The sequence below is a fragment of the Colias croceus genome, chromosome 1 (assembly GCF_905220415.1).
Source record: "Colias croceus chromosome 1, ilColCroc2.1".
In the NCBI taxonomy this organism is placed as follows: domain Eukaryota; kingdom Metazoa; phylum Arthropoda; class Insecta; order Lepidoptera; family Pieridae; genus Colias; species Colias croceus.
This window is the reverse complement of record NC_059537.1, coordinates 3,889,424-3,909,733: the sequence shown is the minus strand read 5'-3', so window position 1 is coordinate 3,909,733 and position 20,310 is coordinate 3,889,424. Positions and strand designations below refer to the sequence as shown.

The 20,310-nt window shown below is 33.1% G+C and overlaps 1 protein-coding gene across 2 annotated transcripts in view; it reads right to left on the bottom strand.

The window, feature by feature from the left end:
• LOC123696156 overlaps positions 1-20,310 on the bottom strand; it is a 162,725-nt gene that overhangs the window by 95,505 nt on the left and 46,910 nt on the right. The window contains exon 1 of one of the 2 annotated variants that reach the window (XM_045642216.1): positions 15,772-15,960. The exons of the other annotated variant lie outside the window; for it this stretch is intronic. The gene's annotated coding sequence lies outside the window, so the exon portion shown is untranslated. Of the gene's footprint in view, positions 1-15,771; positions 15,961-20,310 lie in introns of those variants that run through there. 2 annotated transcript variants of the gene reach the window in all.

The window sequence follows — 20,310 nt, the reverse complement described above, 5'->3', positions numbered from 1 at the left end:
CCGTTAGGATCATTTATTGGTAGAACTAATTTTGATAACAATGTAGTTTATGTTCATATGCACTTGATATAAGTAGTAAGAAGGCTTTATTACACGCTTTATATTAGCTTCACCTGTATGTTTGTATGTTTGTAACCGACTTCTTTGGGCGCGATTTTGACCCACTTTAAACAGCCAGATTTCGTTCAAACTCTGTAGATTTATTGAGGACCGATGACAATACACTAATTTGATAAAATTTTCTATTTTTTAGTTCGGTTTTCTATAAAAAGCGTGTTTTTTAGTTTTTACACGCTTTATATTAGCTTCACCTGTATGTTTGTATGTTTGTAACCGACTTCTTTGGGCGCGATTTTGACCCACTTTAAACAGCCAGATTTCGTTCAAACTTTGTAGATTTATTGAGGACCGATGACAATACACTAATTTGATAAAATTTTCTATTTTTTAGTTCGGTTTTCTATAAAAAGCGTGTTTTTTAGTTTTTTTTAACTATTATTATTTTTTATTTACATTGAATACTGTGATTATTCTTAATTATTTTTAGACCGACGTTTATAAATAGCGACATAACGTACCTTACAGTAGACAAGCATATTATTAGTTTTATGATGACTTACTTACTACAATTACGAGGTGTTAAATTACAACATATTTAAATAAACAATTCAATTAAACCTTAAACACTAGAAGGTTCTAGAATATTCCAGTTCTAGCAATAGCAACAGATTAACGTCAAATTTTATCTAGGTAATCCTTGACACCAAAGAAATGAAACACTCATCCATGGATAAGAATTTGCCTACAAATCTGGTATGTATTAGAAAAGCATTATGATTTATTAATCGGCTTATCGGGAAGAGTTTGAAGATATTATCCGTCAGTGAACTTGTCAGTTGCATCATGTTTTGAGTTATGATGTTTTAACAAGAGGCATATTTTGTTTTGGTTGTTATGATATATAATGCATCCACTTTATGGCCTTTCCATCAATTTAAATGTATTTTACTTTTCATAATTATAAGTGTAACAAATCTAATAATAAGTAGACCAATTAAATTGGAATTTTGATAGTAAACATTTTTAAGCTATTGCATAGCTACTATCGCGGGCCTTGAGCGCGGGGACCGAAACGAGAAATTCCGTAACGAAAAAACCTCACGCTCCCCACTCCGAAGGGCTCGGAGGTGTGGCTTGAAGGCATGCTATGCAATAGCTTTACCGCGGCAGTCCCCCAGTGCCATTCGTCTTTTTTTAGCATAATTTTATTGATATAGTGTTAGCTACTATTTACATGTCGGAGTATTGATTTATTCAGTTGATATTAACGCCATCTATTGGTAAAGTTGTGAATATTTTTAATATTGACATAGTAAGACTTGAAGTAGTAACGAATGAATTTATGACAATGACAAGTGACAATGACATTTTCCTTGAGTCAGTAGTTTGGCAGGTTGGGGGGTGTCAGCTCGAACGACACTTGCCGCCCGACAGCCAACCGCGCTAGTTGTGCGCACTGATTCTTTTTATTACTTACGATCATGGCGGACGTTGAAATTAATCGCGAGGAATCTCCGAAAGCAGCGGTGGGATCTGACCATCATTCCTCCAGTGTACTTAACCGACACCCTGCTACTACGAGCGAGACATATTTCCGAGAAACGGCGAACCAATCCGCCGAATTAAACTGCGGTGAACAATCTACGCCACGAGGTACCGAAAACGTGCCTAATAATAGTGCTTTTCCTAATGTGCCTCCTGAGATGTGGGCTTCGTTTTTCCGTGGAATGGCGGAGACTTTTCACAATAACGAAAACCAAACTTCAAACCTCAGACCTGTGAAGAAGATGAAACCCACTGAAGTGTACGTTCCGTCGTTCGATCCTGACGATTGCGAGTTTACGGCGGCCCAATGGTGTGCCGAAATCGACCACCACCGGACACAGAACTCATGGACGGATTATGAAACGAGAAATGCTGCTTTTACGCATCTACGCGGCCGAGCACGCAAGTGGGCGTCCAAATCATATCCTTTGTGCAATACGTGGGATGAAGCAAAGGAGCGGCTAACAAGACAATTTGCCTCCATCAAGCGTTTCCACGACCTTTTCCGGGACATGGTGCAGTATACGAGTGACCGCGCCGCTACTGGAGACAGCGTGGAGCGAGGTGAACAAGATCGAAGTCGTCATATCAGGTATCTCTGAGAATCAGGTACGAACAGATTTATTAAAAAATACCCCCGCGGACTTTGTAACATTAGATAGACACCTCGCTACCTACCCTCAAATTAATAAAAATAATAAACGACCTTCAACTTCGAGCTCTTTTTGTAGTGACTTTAAGCAGCGTAAAAATGAAACAAATGACCATGTTATGTGCCACAATTGCGGCAAAATGGGGCACTATAAGCGAAATTGTAAATTCCGTCCGCATACTAAGGTTTTACATTCGGAAACGTCTCAATTAAAACGTTCCCCGCCTGTCGATAAAAATGTTCAGTGCACTTATTGTCGCAAATTGGGGCATACAGAGCAGGTATGTTTCTCTAAACAACGCGACGAAAAATTTAAAAAAAGTAATGATACAAAGTCCGTTAATGTGTGTGTGTAGTCAGAATCGCCGCTTGTTAAAAATTATCGTTGGTAGATTTCAGTTACAAGCCCTTGTAGTTGTAGATAGTGGATCTGACTGCTCGCTCATTCGTAAACCTATCGCTGACGTTATGACCGGTGTACGAGATCTTGTATTTACGCGTTTAACTGGTGCTTCACTTCCACTCATTCTTTTTCTCGTATTACTTTGCCTATAGAGATCGATGATGTTCACTTAGAGGTCGATTTTTTTTTTTCTTTTTTTTTCGGTGATAGACTCTCAGGCTTTACCTTATGACGTCATTGTGGGGCGGGATGTTTTTACGCGACCCGGGGTAAACTTAATTATTAATAATCGTGGCGTTCACGTTTCTCGTGATGTTCGTGCGGATGTTTGTGCTTTGCAAAGTGCCGATATAGAAGCGATCGATACCGACCTTACAGACATCCAAGATATTGCTCGTTTACGTTCTATTATTGAAAATTTTAATGAGAACTTCGTAAAGGAGAACTTTCAGACGGTCGTAACAAAAATCCACCGAGAATCAACGCGCTGGTTAATGAGTATGAAAAGCTGGACCTGTTCGACATCAGACGTGACGTCAAGGTCAGGATGGACGAGAAGGCTCTTGACGACAAATCTCGGGAGCATATCTGGAGGACGTGCGCAACATGTGTGTCATGAAAAGCTAAGGAATTATCCTACGAGTTTACCAGAAATGTCTAATCAACTTGGTGATTTGTAATAAGAGTGAGTTTTATTTTTCTAATCGGCTTTAAAAATTAATAATTAAATATTGAGTTATGTTAAAATGATTAGTCGCCAAAGTAAACGGCATTTGCTGAGATACACGATTGTATTAATTATGTCAACGGTTGCGATATTATGTGCTTTTTTTTATTTTTGTTGTTGATGTTTTGGTTAAAAGAAATGCTTAGAATTTATTTTGTTGATCGATGCTAATAAATGATCTCATCTCTAGACGCTTGTTTCCTTTTTCTTTCCTAAGGGAAGTCGATGGCGTAAATTTAGCATTGGAAGCTCCGCGCTTCATGCCAAGGTTTAGCATTGGAAGCTCCGCGCTTCATGCCAAGGTTTAGCATTGGAAGCTCCGCGCTTCATGTGTTTGCTCTATCTACATTAGCTTCGCGCTTCGTGTGTTGGCTCTATCTACATTGGAAGCTCCGCGCTTCGTGTGTTGGCTCTATTTACATTGGAAGCTCCGCGCTTCGTGTGTTTGCTCTATCTACATTGGAAGCTCCGCGCTTCATGTGTTGGCTCTATCTACATTGGAAGCTCCGCGCTTCGTGTGTTGGCTCTATCTACATTGGAAGCTCCGCGCTTCGTGTGTTGGCTCTATCTACATTGGAAGCTCCGCGCTTCGTGTGTTGGCTCTATCTACATTGGAAGCTCCGCGCTTCGTGTGTTGGCTCTATCTACATTGGAAGCTCCGCGCTTCGTGTGTTGGCTCTATCTACATTGGAAGCTCCGCGCTTCATGTGTTGGCTCTATCTACATTGGAAGCTCCGCGCTTCGTGTGTTGGCTCTATCTACATTGGAAGCTCCGCGCTTCGTGTGTTGGCTCTATCTACATTGGAAGCTCCGCGCTTCGTGTGTTGGCTCTATCTACATTGGAAGCTCCGCGCTTCATGTGTTTGCTCTATCTACATTGGAAGCTCCGCGCTTCGTGTATTGGCTCTACATTGGAAGCTCCGCGCTTCATGTTTTAACCTCTACATTGGAAGCTCCGCGCTTTGTGTAGGTTCTACGTTACAAACTTTGACGCAAAGTTATGACCAGAGCTAAATAGGTTTAGAAATCGCGCGAGAACGCGCTAACTGTCAGAATGGCCGTGTCGGAGTATTGATTTATTCAGTTGATATTAACGCCATCTATTGGTAAAGTTGTGAATATTTTTAATATTGACATAGTAAGACTTGAAGTAGTAACGAATGAATTTATGACAATGACAAGTGACAATGACATTTTCCTTGAGTCAGTAGTTTGGCAGGTTGGGGGGTGTCAGCTCGAACGACACTTGCCGCCCGACAGCCAACCGCGCTAGTTGTGCGCACTGATTCTTTTTATTACTTACGATCATGGCGGACGTTGAAATTAATCGCGAGGAATCTCCGAAATACATTTCACACTTACCTTCCATTAAAAACGAAACAAAATATACCTTTGTCTCTACATATATTAGAATCATAACCACAAAAGTAAAAGTTGTTTTGAGACATAGATATTTTTTAAATATAATATCATTATCTATGCCCAAATAAACCATAGCTATCTTCTATCAATCGTGTCTCTGTGGTTATAAACGATCTACACTTTCTATAAGCGCAAAAAATGTCACCACAAAATAAGATTGTTCCAAAAAGAAGAAATTGTCGTGACGATTCGTGATACTTTTGTGCAACTTGACGTTTTATGGGCTTGATTTTGTAATCTTGGAGTGATAAATTTAATTTTAACTAAGATGAATGTTACTTTGAAAATGTTTGTTTTCGTAAATATCACAAGAGAAAGAAACAAAAGAGTGAAACGCTTAACATACATTAAAAGCTAAAATCTTAAATATTAAATCATGCAATTATATATAAAATAAAAACCGGCCAAGTGCGAGTCGGGCTCGCGCACAAAGGGTTCCGTAGCAGCAAATATAATAAACTTATTATTTACAGTTAAATCAACCTATCTCAAAAACTATAAGAGATACTTTGATCAAACCAAAAATCGTTGAAAGAGTTAATTAGCATGCATCACCTCTATTTTTTTTAGAATTTTATACCCCGTAGTTATAAAAATAGAGGGGGGGGGACATACTTTTTACGACTTTGAGAGCTGATATCTCAAAAACCGTTCACTTTAAGAAAAATGTTTTTTAGAAAACTTTATATCATTTTAAAAGACCTTTCCATTGATACCCCACACGGGTATGTACATCGAAAAAAAAAATTTCATCCCTCAGTTACATGTATGGGGGGCCCCACCCCCAATTCTTTTTTTTACTATTTAGTGTCATATTTTTGTAGCGGTTCATACAACACATATTCCCATCAAATTTCATCACTGTAGTACTTATAGTTTCCGAGTAAATCGGCTGTGACAGACGGACAGACGGACAGACGGACAGACGGACATGACGAAACTATAAGGGTTCCGTTTTTGCCATTTTGGCTACGGAACCCTAAAAAGACGTGTGGCACTCGGGGACTGCCGCGGTAAAGCTATTTGCATAGCATGCCTTCAAGCCACACCTCCGAGCCCGTCGGAGTGGGGAGCGTGAGGTTTTTTCGTTACGGAATTTCTCGATTCGGTCCCCGCGCTCAAGGCCCGCGATAGAAGCTATGCAATAGCTTAAAAAAACTATTAAAATTCATCTGCTTTACTTTAGGTTTTTTAAAACATGTTCTCCCCTTTCTTATCTATATATGGCAGTTACAAAAGATACAATAATTGTATTCAATTTCTTTATAAATTAAAAGTTAAAACATACATAATCTATTTCCACAATACAAAAAGATCAAAAACGCCACACCGTTTGTTTTTGCCGCCATTTTCATGCGTTCAAACAGTCTCGTCTAACATTTCTCTCCGACTTTCCAAGTTGAATAACCCAGCGTTAACTCATCGAGTAATTACGTCAAAACAATGTTTATGGCAGGAATGTTTCTTGCGCATGCTTCTAAACTTATGTGGGTTAATCTAAGAAAATATTCTGTCGCTCTTTATTATTACATTACGACTTTCTTTGTTTCACGCGATGTTAAATGATAATGTACTCTATGGTCACTATCTTGTAAAATATTAATATATAAAAAGGAGAATTATTTGTTTTATTTTAATTAACTAGTTTACAAATGACGAAATACGAATATGTTTAAATGGATACAATTTAAATATTAAACTAAATAAAGTATAAATTTACTCAATTTATTCTAACAATTACTTTGCGTCTTGTCTGTTACCACAAATCGACCTTGTCGTCTGGAATCTAGATTCGAGAAAGTCTAGCTTTTATTTAATAGGCAATTGGTTTCACCCATTACTTTTGCATTTCCTATCTAAATGTAATAAATTATTGGATTTAATTGATCCATTTGTAACTAGTGAAATGTATTTATGAATGCTATTGAGGATTTCGTCTAATTTAAATTAAATTTGTATTTGTCATTTAACTCTCCTTCTTGTATCTAAACATAATATTATTTCAATTGTATAAATTTACTTAGTAATTTATTTACTTACTTTGTTTATCAATACGAATCTAAGCCTCAATATAATAAAGCCTCTGAGTCTGTATACGTACCTATATTGTAAAGGGTAATCATACTTTGTATATATTTTTGAATTAAGGTATATTTAGAAGGTTTCTCTTTCAGATAACGATAGAAAGTACAAACAGATACCATAATACTGAATAGTTTCGCATAGGCTTAAGCGACCTACTTTCAACTAAATGCACCTCCATTAAAACTAAATAAGCGATCGGTCTAGTCTATACATTTACATACAATGTTAATACTGATCGATTGTTTATCTAAAATTACTGTATACTTTTACTTTTGTTATTATGTGAACTACTTAGCTACCTATTCTATTGTATAGGTTAAAATTAAATATTATGACCTAGTGGTCCGTAATCTAATCTAATATATAAAAATCAATGCCACTTTTCGTTGTAATTCCATAACTCGAGAACGGCTGAACCGATTTCGATAATTCTTTTTTTATTATATTCCTTGAAGTACGAGGATGGTTCTTATGTAGAGAAAACGTAAACATGTACCACGGGCGAAGCCGGGGCGGACCGCTAGTCTAATATATAAAAATCAATGCCACTTTTCGTTGTAATTCCATAACTCGAGAACGGCTGAACCGATTTCGATAATTCTTTTTTTATTATATTCCTTGAAGTACGAGGATGGTTCTTATGTAGAGAAAACGTTAATATGTACCACGGGCGAAGCCGGGGCGGACCGCTAGTATTTAATTAGATTTTTCAGACTGACAGGTAGCAATTTACCATATTATGTATTACAAATTAAATAATTATTATATGTTTCTGTAAGAAAATGCAGCCCATAAACAAATATGCCAATTGGTAGGTAGGTATTAGTTATTCAAAAAACTATAGTAACTATCATCTATTCGTGCTATTTATTTTCCCACAAGAGTCACTTTTTTGCAATCTTCACGACTTTTACTCAAATCGTCCATACTAGAGGTTTCTTAAATATCATTTTAATACGTATCTCAATCAAGTGGGTGGTAGAGGTCGTCCGGTTTTACCCAAAACAACGAGTTTCCAAATGTCACTGAATCGTAAAAATATTGTATGGAGCGGTACCACCTGGTAACAAGCGTCTAAAAATATATAAAACTGTGATTTATGCTGTATTGTCTATGATTGCTTAATCATTTTAAATGTAAAATGTAGATATAGAAATTATGTAAGCTTCTTTCAATCTGGATTTTATATTATTTATTGTATTCCTGATTTTAGAATATATAAAGAACTAGCTGCTCCGTGTGGTTTCACCCCCGTGGCTCCACCCCTGTTGGTCATAGCATGATGATATATATCCTATAACCTTCCTCAATAAATGGGCTATTTAACACCGAAAGAATTTTTCAAATCGGACCAGTAGTTCCCGAGATTAGTGCGTTCATACAAACAAACAAACAAACAAACTCTTCAGCTTTATAATATTATATAATATTAGTATAAATATACCATTTTGTATTATTCAAAAATAATGGCTTGTATATAAATACACTAGCAAATGTAAATAAAATAAGTTATCCACATAATTACTTGATAATTATTATAAGTAAGATAATTGTTTTGAAATGTCACAATCTTTACAGAAAACACAAAGAACTACATGATATTATTTATTAATCTGTTTATAAAAAGATTTAAATAAGCGTTTTATTATATAATTTAGTTCTAGTTCGATAAGAGATCGATGACACATTAATATCTAATAATCTGAAAAAAAAACGATCGACTAGGAATTTTATTACCATGTGAAATATTTTTTTTATTTATATATTTTCAATAGGATTATTGGGACATTAGCTTCGGAATTGTCTTTTTTATAAATAAATTTAAATTAGATTTGCTAGTAGGTATTTACCAGATTAGTTTAACACAGACTTGTGACGTAAATGTATTCAAGAGTTATTGATTCAAAAACGAAAAATCGTTTTTTCATAAAAGATAGTCCTGGCAATTAGGAATCTACCAATTATTGCGTTTTGATAACACAATATTTATTATCTAAGAGATATCTTGACGATTTTGTAAACATAAACACATAAAATTATAATATATAGACGAGATTGTCATGTCTCTATGCAAGTTTGTTAGCCCCAAAATTATATTAGCCTGAGGCGAAAAAGAAATTGCCTCCAATTGAACGGACAAACACTTTCTAACTAATATTACCAGAACACTGATTTAAAGAAACATTTAAATTGCAAATAGAGCTTTATATCAAGGGCATAGAGTAGCTTTTTCATGATCGAATTGTTCGATCGGTATCTCATTATCTTTATATGTTTATAAAGTTTTACTGCTGTGAAATGACTTCACAGTACTTTTAACAGCCAATATGCGTACGTCAAATAACTGACGTATAAGACATTAATTAATCTGATGAAATCGAATGTGTTTGTTTGTTGCAGCATATAATCTATTCAGTAGATAATATTATAATATACATATTATACATAGTACCACTCTAACATTAATTTTCTTCTCTAGCCAATTCCCATAGAATATCATATAGAAAATCTTAGATATACCTACAAAGAGACCACAAAAGAGAATATTAAAGTTGTTGATAGTTTCGTATCAAAATAAAAAAAAAATGTTGTTAGAAATAAATTCTTGAATATTAATATATCCTCGAAGTTGTTTTTCTCATAAGCACATATAATAAATAAGTTTTTTTGAATTAGCATATCAAAGAAATTTTAAATAAAATATTTTTGAGAGGTTCTATTTAATTTTCAAGTTTGATCAATGTTTGATATCTTAGCTATTTTAAAATTTAAACCGAAATTAGACCTAGGTTTTAGCTTCCTGTAAAAAAAATATCAAAACTCAAACGACATCGAAGGTAACGTCTAGTCAAAATAATACGAGTAAATATATTACTTTCAAAATATTAAAAAATGTTTCCTGCACATTTCTTTGTCTCAAGGCTACTGGTGTAAGTTTAATTTTAATTAAAATATGAATGATTGTGCCCCAAGGCAGTTGGACATATTTGGTTAATAACTATCTACCTATATATAACAAGCATAAGATAATATTGAAGAAGTAAGTCGTTCTGAGTATGTTTCGATATTTATTATCGCATTTTTAATATGGAATATGATATTTTGTCTTCAACTTTGTGGTATCTTTCATAAACATGCACTCAAACTTCAAATGTAAAAGCCGCGTTAAAATTAAGCCCAAATCCAGATTAAAAAATATTTCCGATTTTTTATTAAAAATACTTAGCTCTTGATATCATCTTCATAAAATGATAAAAAATAAGCAAACGACCTTTCAATGTAAACCAGATTAACAAATATTCCACGACAGGATGTCGTTATTGCTTCAAGATACATTGCTTATACCTCTATTATATGCATTATACATATACATATTAAGAAAATTTTAATTTTCCTTAAGCAACTATATTACAAAAATACTGTAGAAATAGCATTGTGTTCTACTTAACTTATATATTTTTCTTTGGTACACATTTGATTTTGAAGAATCAGTTAAAAGAATAACAGATATTTACTCGTTGAATATTGCCTTAACGGTTAAGGCTTCGTTCAACAGTCGACTAAACAATTCGGTTAAGGAAAAATGGTGAATAAACCGGCATGTCATAGAACTAAAAAGTGTGCTGACATGTGACAGCTATCAAATTAAATTTGGCTAGCATTGCGTGGTGAAACTGGCCTATACAGTAAAGACCCTAATCTGGTTTCTAGTATAGGCTAAGTAGAGATCTATATATCCTATAGTAGGCGAAATAGGCTGATGAACTTAATTTTTAAACTATATTGAACTCGAATTATTATGACGTCTTGAACTGCGCCTAAATATCTTATGATATTATCAATTTAAATATTCTTTGTTTCCAACTGTTGCATTTTCTAATCCTTGAACTACATTGTTCAACTACATACAACTTAGAGATTTCACTTCAAATCATGATGACTTTATCAATGACGAAATCAGACTATCAATAATATATCTAACTAGCGGTCCGCCCCGGCTTCGCCCGTGGTACATATTAACGTTTTCTCTACATAAGAACCATCCTCGTACTTCAAGGAATATAATAAAAAAAGAATTATCGAAATCGGTTCAGCCGTTCTCGAGTTATGGAATTACAACGAAAAGTGGCATTGATTTTTATATATTAGAAGATATGAATGAAAATATTACAATCCGATCAGAATCAAGAAACTCAATCAGAAACTGGTCCCAAAGATCCGGCTCATTTAAATTAACTTAAAATGTTGGAGACTGCGAAATAAATTATTATTTCTCTCATATTGTTCATTGGTCCTCATTATGTTTTCAAAATGGCCTATTACCATATATATCTTCGTTTTAGTGTTTTTTGAAGTTTATACGGTCACTTTAAGGTCAAGGATAATAATATGTCTTATGACTACAATTAAAGTCTCCATTTATTTTTGTTTTTATTCATTTTCTTTTACCACTATTACACTAATATCTATTTCCTTTTCCACGCGCAACTAAGTAATTAAATGGAAAAAATAATGACGTATGATATTTTATTATTATTTCTACTAATATTTTTGATTTAAAAGTTTGTGTTGATGAATATTTAATGTTCTTTTTATTAAATTGTTTGGGCAAAAATCTTGTAATGTACAGATTGCTATTATGCATTTCATATCTTCCCCGATATTTCTTTTACGTTCCTTCTGTACATATTATTGTCTCCACAGAGATCGTACCAAAATGCCAAGAAGTTGATTAAGTATTTTTTACAATTCGGTTCATATTATTGATTTAATGAAGGCTAAAGGTTGTGATAATAACAAACATTGTCTTCTCTGTTCTTTAAGGTGAACAATTGATGACACAATCGACAAAATTGCCACCTTTCAGTGACATACGTGTTCTGTAAATATTAGGTAATGCACAAAAAATGTTACATAAGTGTACATTGTAAAGACTATGGACATTAATTTAAAATTAGGGTCTTTTCACACGACCTTGTTGGTTACATTTGATTATTTTTAATCTTGCAATTTTATTTTGATAATATACATTAAATCGGTTTTGGTTAGACATAAATTTGATCCTGAGGCTATATTAAAGTATAATACTAAAATTAGTATTGGCTTGGCCTTACTTTATAACATACACTTTTGAACAAAAATTATAAGGTGATCGAAAAATAAGAATTTATTAATTTTGGGTCGTGTTTACGTGCTTGCTATGTAGCATATGTTACGAAAATCATACAGTCTTGTAACCAGCTTGACAAGTTTTATTTGAAAACATACCTAATACAAATTATATTTAAATATTACATACTAGTTTATAATAAAACATAGTATCAAAAACGATTCGATTTACGACTAATTCAAAACGTTAAGTTTATTACAAATAATAATGACAATAGATAACGATAATTGTATGACGTAATCACACATTACGAGTAATTTTACTAAATTTATAGACTATTAGTTTGGCTTTTAATAGCGTTATTATCCAATTTATTAAATACGTTTCATACTAAAATATAACATGTGTAATTTATAAACAATTAGCTGTGGCCCGCGGTTTTACCTGCAGTGCTCCGCTCCTGTTTGTCTTAGCATGGTGTTATATAGCCTGTAGCCTTACTAGATATGGGCTATCTAACATCGAAATAATTTTTCAAATCGGACTAGTAGTTCCTGGCGCGTTCAAACAAACAAAATCATCAGTTTTATAATATTAGTATAGATTTGATAGGTTAAAATAGCGCGTAAAGCCAGGGCCAGTGGCTAGTATCTATAGCCTGATAGGTCATGTTACTTTACTTGGTAAATGTTGTAACAGATATCCAAGTTTCGCAACTGGTTATACACCTATCGAAATACTAAGCCCAATGAATGTTTGATTTAGTTTGTACCACTTTTACTCACGTTTATTTTCAAGTAAAAAAGTTAATGTACTAGTAGCAATACATCTTTAAATTTTAACAATTTTTATTTTCAAACTTACACAGATTATTAGTTTTACTTTGTAAGATTAAAATTTTGGTTACTTCACTTCACACAAAGTATGTGCAAATATATAAATATACCCAAAATATACCTATTTCTAGCAATTAAATATTTATTTATACATAATATTACATCGTGTTATTCATATATCAACCATTGAACAACACCTACTTATCAAACTTTAATATGTGCAGCTAAATTCTAAAATAAACAAATCTCATTTTTAACCATTATAATAGACAACAATTTAAGTACATTCAATAAAGCATTCATTTCACAGAAGCAAACTAAGTGCACAACTACCTTATGATAATTTGGAAAATTGAAAGTGCCGGATATATGCAAAACACGCAGAGAAATCGGCCCTATTTTTATGTGAATAAAGTACAAATCAGCTTAAGACAATCTGATACGAACGCACAAATCGTTAAACTGATAATGGTTACTGTTATAAAGTATACCTACTAAAATTATTCTCTTCCGACGACCTTAAAACTCGGAAACGTACGAACCAGCATGTGAACGCTTTACCTCAATTTGAATAAATTGAAACGCATGTGTATGTAGCGTTTAATAAATTATCGTATTTACATGTGTGTTTCATTAACTTTTTTTCTGCATCGGGAAGTGAAAAGTGACGGAATTATAATTGAACGTTATAGCCGTATCTAACGTTTACTTTTAATATGAATGTTGAAGTAACTCTGTCCTAGCGTTTACGTTTTCATGATTAAACCATAGGTTTGATTTTAAGAGGCTTGAATTATATGGTTTAATTTGTGTCCTATAAAGACAGTTTAGTGACTGTATTATATTACAATAATACATAGGCATATATGGCATTTTAAGCCATACCTTACCACAGGAACTAGTTCAAAACGCATATCCAACTACCAACACAGCAAACAATATAAATAGCTTTTGACAACAATATGCAGCAGACATTACGGTTACCCGGACCATTAGCTTTCTTTTGTTAATCCTTTATTCGATTGATGTACAAATATCGACTTTAACACCTTATAATACGTGTATTATTATAGTGATGTGCATTGAATGGTAGTGATGTGTGATGAAATTATATTGATGGGTTTATCGTGGGACTTTCGATTCGCTAACTGCGTATTTTCTATGTGAATGTTTTGGAAAGGTTTATACTATGTGTGCCATTGTTCAATAATATACTTATTGGAGCATGACTTGAACTAGTATTAAATAACTTGAAGGTATTGTTGGTCTAGATTCAAGACCGACATTCTGTTTGAGATTTATACATAGACTTATGTTACCGTATAATGTTAAGTACATACAATAACAAGATGTTTAATTCTTTAATATCACATAAATAGCAATTAAGCCGTACTATGGGTTGAATTGAAAGATAGTAATATAGGAAATCAATTAAAGGTGTTATTTTTCAAATAAATGGTTACGTTGATTACACATGAAACTGTTTTTTTAAATACGATTGTTTCTGTTCTATTTAAACATACATGTAGGTATTATGTTACCTGAGGCGATGGGTCTTATTAACAATTAATTAATATGTATTCAATGTATTTAATAACATATAAAAGATAATTGTAAATCATAAAATACGTCCAAGATTTTAATTAACCGAGCACGTCCGTCAAGCATATGAAAAGTTGATTATGACCCACTTTTGGAAGTCTGTTTGCACTGAAGGGTACCGATATAATATGATAAGTAAATGTATGAATATAATATGGGGTTTTGATTTCTAGGTTAAAGCGGTAAATATCAAGATGGAATATAAGAATGTATAAAATACTAGCTTTCCGCCTGCGGTTTCGCCCGCGTTTTCAAAGAAAAACCCGGATAGTTGCCGTTCCCGTGGGATTTCCGGGATAAACCTAGCCTATGTTACTCGTGGATAATGTAGCTTTCGAATGGTGAAAGAATTTTTAAAATCGGTCCAGTAGTTTATGAGCTTATTCATTACAATCAAACAAACAAACAAAGTTTTCCTCTTTATAATATTAGTGTAGATGATGTGTCTTCTTATTAATGTTTTTGGTAATTGATACTTGTATACTTAAAGCAATATTTAATTTAAAAAACACTGTTAAATGATGTTTGCAACATCGAACCCCAAACAAGTTGAGTCGTCCTTACATTAGCTACCATTCGATCAAATCACTACATACCTAGTCCTTGAGATTCTTTAAAAACATTCGATTACACAACAGAAGCGGTTCGAATAATTATTCATTATTCAAAATTAATATTATTCAAGATACACAAATTATACGTCGCGAGGCTCTCAAGGCGATTACGAAACACACTGGGCAGGTATTAGGAAACTGCAAATTTTTCCGATTATATCATCAACTGACAATAATGCAAACTATAAATAAATTATTATAATATGCCCATTAAATTTCCTTTTGCTAAAGATTACACGATTTGGCTGTGCGTTATCGAGGAGAAATTTTAAAATGTTTGCTTATTTTGCGTCACATTTTTATTTACAGTTCATACTTTCACAAATATTATAATATACAAATACAATACAGGATATAGTCACAAAATATAATAATAAATATATAAGGGTAGTTGTATAAAATTAAAGCTGTCAAACATAATTATTTGTCGCAACTTGCGTTGAGCGCACGCATAGAAAAGACTTCAACGAGCTACGTTCGCACGTTGAAGTCTTTTTATGCTAAGAATGACAACAGTTTCCGCCATTACAATGAACAATATAATAATTTAAACTGCAATTTTAACCACATTGTATAACATTCCTCAAGTTTGTTAATTAACATGCTATTTGTTAACCATTAAGCATCATTCAAATCCAGTTCCGTGGTTTACGCGTAACTAATTTTCAGTTCCTTATTTACTTCCGCGTATTGGGATGAAAATTGTAAAACTTACCGTTTGCAAAAACTCTTTGGTGGTGAAAGTGAAATGGTACGTAGCTATTCGCAAACGTCACTGGCACATCACAAACACAGAATTTAGAGGAAAAAAAATCACAGTGTTCTATTTTTGAAAATGGGTTAGTTGGGGACGCGCGTCAGTGTGGTGCGCGCAGTGGCGACGGGCGCACGGATCGACTGGCGGCAAGAGACTGCGCGCTCCCACCATTCGCGCCCGAAATACTAATCACCTTGCTATCGACGGTGATTGGGACGTAAGTGATGAGATGAAGCGACTACTAGAACACTAGGTGTAAAGTTTAGTTTTAGACCTAAAGAAGGTTTTGAAAGTACGTTTTAATTGAGGCATGATAAAATATTTCTTTAAAATTTATTTCTAAGCTGAATAATGAATGATAAATTTTATGTTTTTTTGTATTATATGCCGCCTATACCAGATATGAAGTTCAATTATTACATTTTTGAAATATAATAATTTTTTTAAGGTACTTTAAACAGTACAAAGCGTTTGTGATCTACATATTTAGGTATCTGGTCTCTTAAATTTTCGAAGAAAAACATTGATTGACCTTCCAGTTCCCAGTGTTTATCTCATCATTATTTCGAAAAAAAAAAACCCTAAAATAATAAATATTTTATGTTCTTTTGTTCACCTCTGAATTAATAATTGCTCATAGCTTCTAACTTACACCACACCTCATAGGTATGTCACGGATCTTAATGACGTTTGTCATTTCTCTCGCACCGCAAAGGTCAAAAAGTGACCCAACTAAAATCGATCTGTGACGTCACAGTGCCTCACAAACCTTTCCGGAACTCAATCCTTGAAAAACACTCTCGTGACTGTAATACGTTACGAGTCAATGTATTTTTAACCTTTTTTTACCAAGAAGGATTTACTATAAAAACTCGTTTTCTCAACAAGGCTACAAATATAGCTATTTATAGGCAATGAAAAACATTGTAAACTGTGGAAATAGATATTCTTATAAAAGAAGTATAACTCGAGTCACTCGAGATTTTTTTCTTAATCAAAAAAGCTACTCACTAGCTTTATCCCAGCTGATAAAATATGGAAACATATCTACATGATTTGACAAAACCAAGTAAATAAATAAGTCGTTTAAGGAAACTGGGTTTCTTCAATTTTTATTTTATGTAAAAGATAAATATTATGTGTCGTATCGCATTTGGTTTTCGTAGCTCCGTGATAGTGTGTTCAAATTAATTTTATAATGTATAAATGATGATCCAGATAAAAATTTTGAATTGTCTTAATAATTTTTCTTTCTTTCTAAATATTTATAAAAATTTATATGCACTTTCAAAAGAATAATTCCCTGTAGAATTCTGGAATTCGTCTGTAGGCGGAGTTGTGTACGGCGCACTATGGGACAGAACGGTATAAACCATCTCAAAAATCTATAACTTTTTAGTTTCTCGTACTTTTTACTTGAATTTTGGTATACGTATTCTTGATTAACTACGCTATAATAAACCAAGTCCATTTTTGTTTTGGTACTTTTATTTTTTTGTTTAAAAACCAATACAAACAAACTTTCGTAAATTTTCTTAAAAAATCTTACATTATTTCATAATTTTCCTCTTATCTTAACAAAACAAACATTGCTTATGCATTAAACAAAACATTTCAAGACTTTATACTTAAAAAAAATTAAAACTTAGAAAATAATAAAATAATTATTGAGTTGAGTATATTTAATAATAATATAATAAAACAACTGTTCATTATTAAATACCAGAAGCTGTTTAGATTCTTCAAACAATTCTTTTGGAATTTTTGGTATTTTTGAAATATGTTGTCTTTATACCTATACCGGATATATCATATACCTATAGGGATCTGTTGTATACAGCAAGATGTTTCTTCCATTGCAGCTGAACGCGAACACTTTCGGGCGTGATTTAGCCGATTTTTAATGTATTAAATCACTGTATTCGTATCACCGCTGATAGATGAAAATTTTCTAATAAATATTTTTCAAGCTCTACAGAATTTTGCTACTTATTAACAGCTGCAGCGGACATACCTATATCGCGGCGAACACAAACACACTCATTTTTATATTTTTGGACTTTCAACAGTTAGGTTACTGTGAAGAAGTATCTCAATACTTTGTTATTAATGCTGAAATTGTTGGGGTTATATAGGACCCGAGTTTTAATAACTTATGCAAAACCAATGAGAATACTGACAAAAAAATTCCCATACAAATTATTTAACCTATAGGCAGATTACGATTAACGCAATGGATTCTACAACAATCCATACTAATATTATAAATGCGAAATGCTCTGTCTGTCTGTCTGTTACTCAATCACGCCTAAACTACTGAACCAATTTTCATGAAATTTGGTATGGAGATATTTCGATACCCGAGAAAGGACATAGGTTACTTTTTATCCCGGGAAAATTACGCAATCCCGGAAATCCCACGGGAACGGGAACTATGCGGGTTTTTCTTTGACTGCGCGGGCGAAGTCGCGGGCGGAAACCTAGTAAAATTATTAAATAATGTTAATGTTGTTATCATAGGTGTGAAGGTTCGGTCAACCGCAAAAAAAACTATTTTAAGTTATATACAGGGTGGCCCGTTTACAGTGGTCCAAAAATTTTTTTCAGCTTGAGAGCATCATGAGTAATCATTTAAAACAAACTTTAGTTAAGCGAAAACTTATGGTTTAGAAATTATGAATTTTTTTTTAAATAATCCGAAGTTTCAATGTTTTTGACACAAAACTACTCTGTTATGAAAACTACTGGACCGAATTGAATGAAATTTGGTGTAGGTATAGCGCAATAACCTACCTATCGCGCTATAGGCTCATCTTGTGTAAATAATTACACTGAATTTTTTTAATTTAACTTTTTCTGTAGTTTTTTGAATTTCTCGGCAAAATGTCGATTTTTCGAAAAAATCCTGTGAAAAAAAAATGTACCACCAAGGTTTTGCTGGTACTGCTAAAAACTTCCTTAACATAAGGTTATTCTTTACACAAAAAATCATAGTTGTCCTTCGATTGTAACATCTTCAAAAACAATATCATGTGCATTCAACACATGAAAATCGAAAAATTACGAAATTTACCAAAATTCAATTTTAATCATTTGGAACGGCCAATTTTTGGTTAAAGAACCATTTATTGCCATAAAAGTCGTTACAAATCAGTATTCACATGGCTATAAAAGTTAAAATGAATGAAATAAATTTTTTACCTACTAGCCAAGATAACTTTACTTTATTCTAATGTCAATTTATAGAGTTTTTTTTGTTATTTAGTTATTAGGTTTAAATCTTAATAAAAGGTTTGGAGAATCAATAAAACAACATAAATATTAATTAACATATTGTTTATTTTTTACAAAAGGTTTTCGAAATGCCGTCCGCCTTTCGCTAAACATAATCTGCATCTGCGTAAGAAAATTTATTCGCAGCCTATTAAATGGCTGCCGGCTTTCTTTAATGGCTGTTATAGCCACTTGAATTTTCCTCCAATTCTTGCTCCGATGTGCTCTCCCGTGCGTACACAATCTCCTTAATGTATCCCCAAATGAAAAAATCAACGGGGTTCAAGTCGGGTGAACAGGCTGGCCAGTGGATGGTACCACCGCGACCGATCCTCCTCTCCGGATAGGTATGAACCTATGGTATTAAATGGTATAATACCATAAACTGGTATACAAATGTACCTATGTATAATGAATTTATGGTTATTTATAGGCATAAATTCAAATGGCTATATCAGCCATTAAAGAAAGCCGGCAGCCATTTAATAGGCTGCGAAGAAATTTCTTACGCAGATGCAGATTATGTTTAGCGAAAGGCGGACGGCATTTCGAAAACCTTTTGTAAAAAATAAACAATATGTTAATTAATATTTATGTTGTTTTATTGATTCTCCAAATCTTTTATTAAGATTTAAACCTAAAAACTAAATAACAAAAAAAAACTCTATAAATTGACATTAGAATAAAGTAAAGTTATCTTGGCTAGTAGGTAAAAAATTTATTTCATTCATTTTAACTTTTATAGCCATGTGAATACTGATGGCAATTACTTTTATGGCAATAAATGGTTCTTTAACCAAAAATTGGCCGTTCCAAATGATTAAAATTGAATTTTGGTAAATTTCGTAATTTTTCGATTTTCATGTGTTGAATGCACATGATATTGTTTTTGAAGATGTTACAATCGAAGGACAACTATGATTTTTTGTGTAAAGAATAACCTTATGTTAAGGAAGTTTTTAGCAGTACCAGCAAAACCTGGGTGGTACATTTTTTTTTCACAGGATTTTTTCGAAAAATCGACATTTTGCCGAGAAATTCAAAAAACTACAGAAAAAGTTAAATTAAAAAAATTCAGTGTAATTATTTACACAAGATGAGCCTATAGCGCGATAGGTAGGTTATTGCGCTATACCTACACCAAATTTCATTCAATTCGGTCCAGTAGTTTTCATAACAGAGTAGTTTTGTGTCAAAAACATTGAAACTTCGGATTATTTAAAA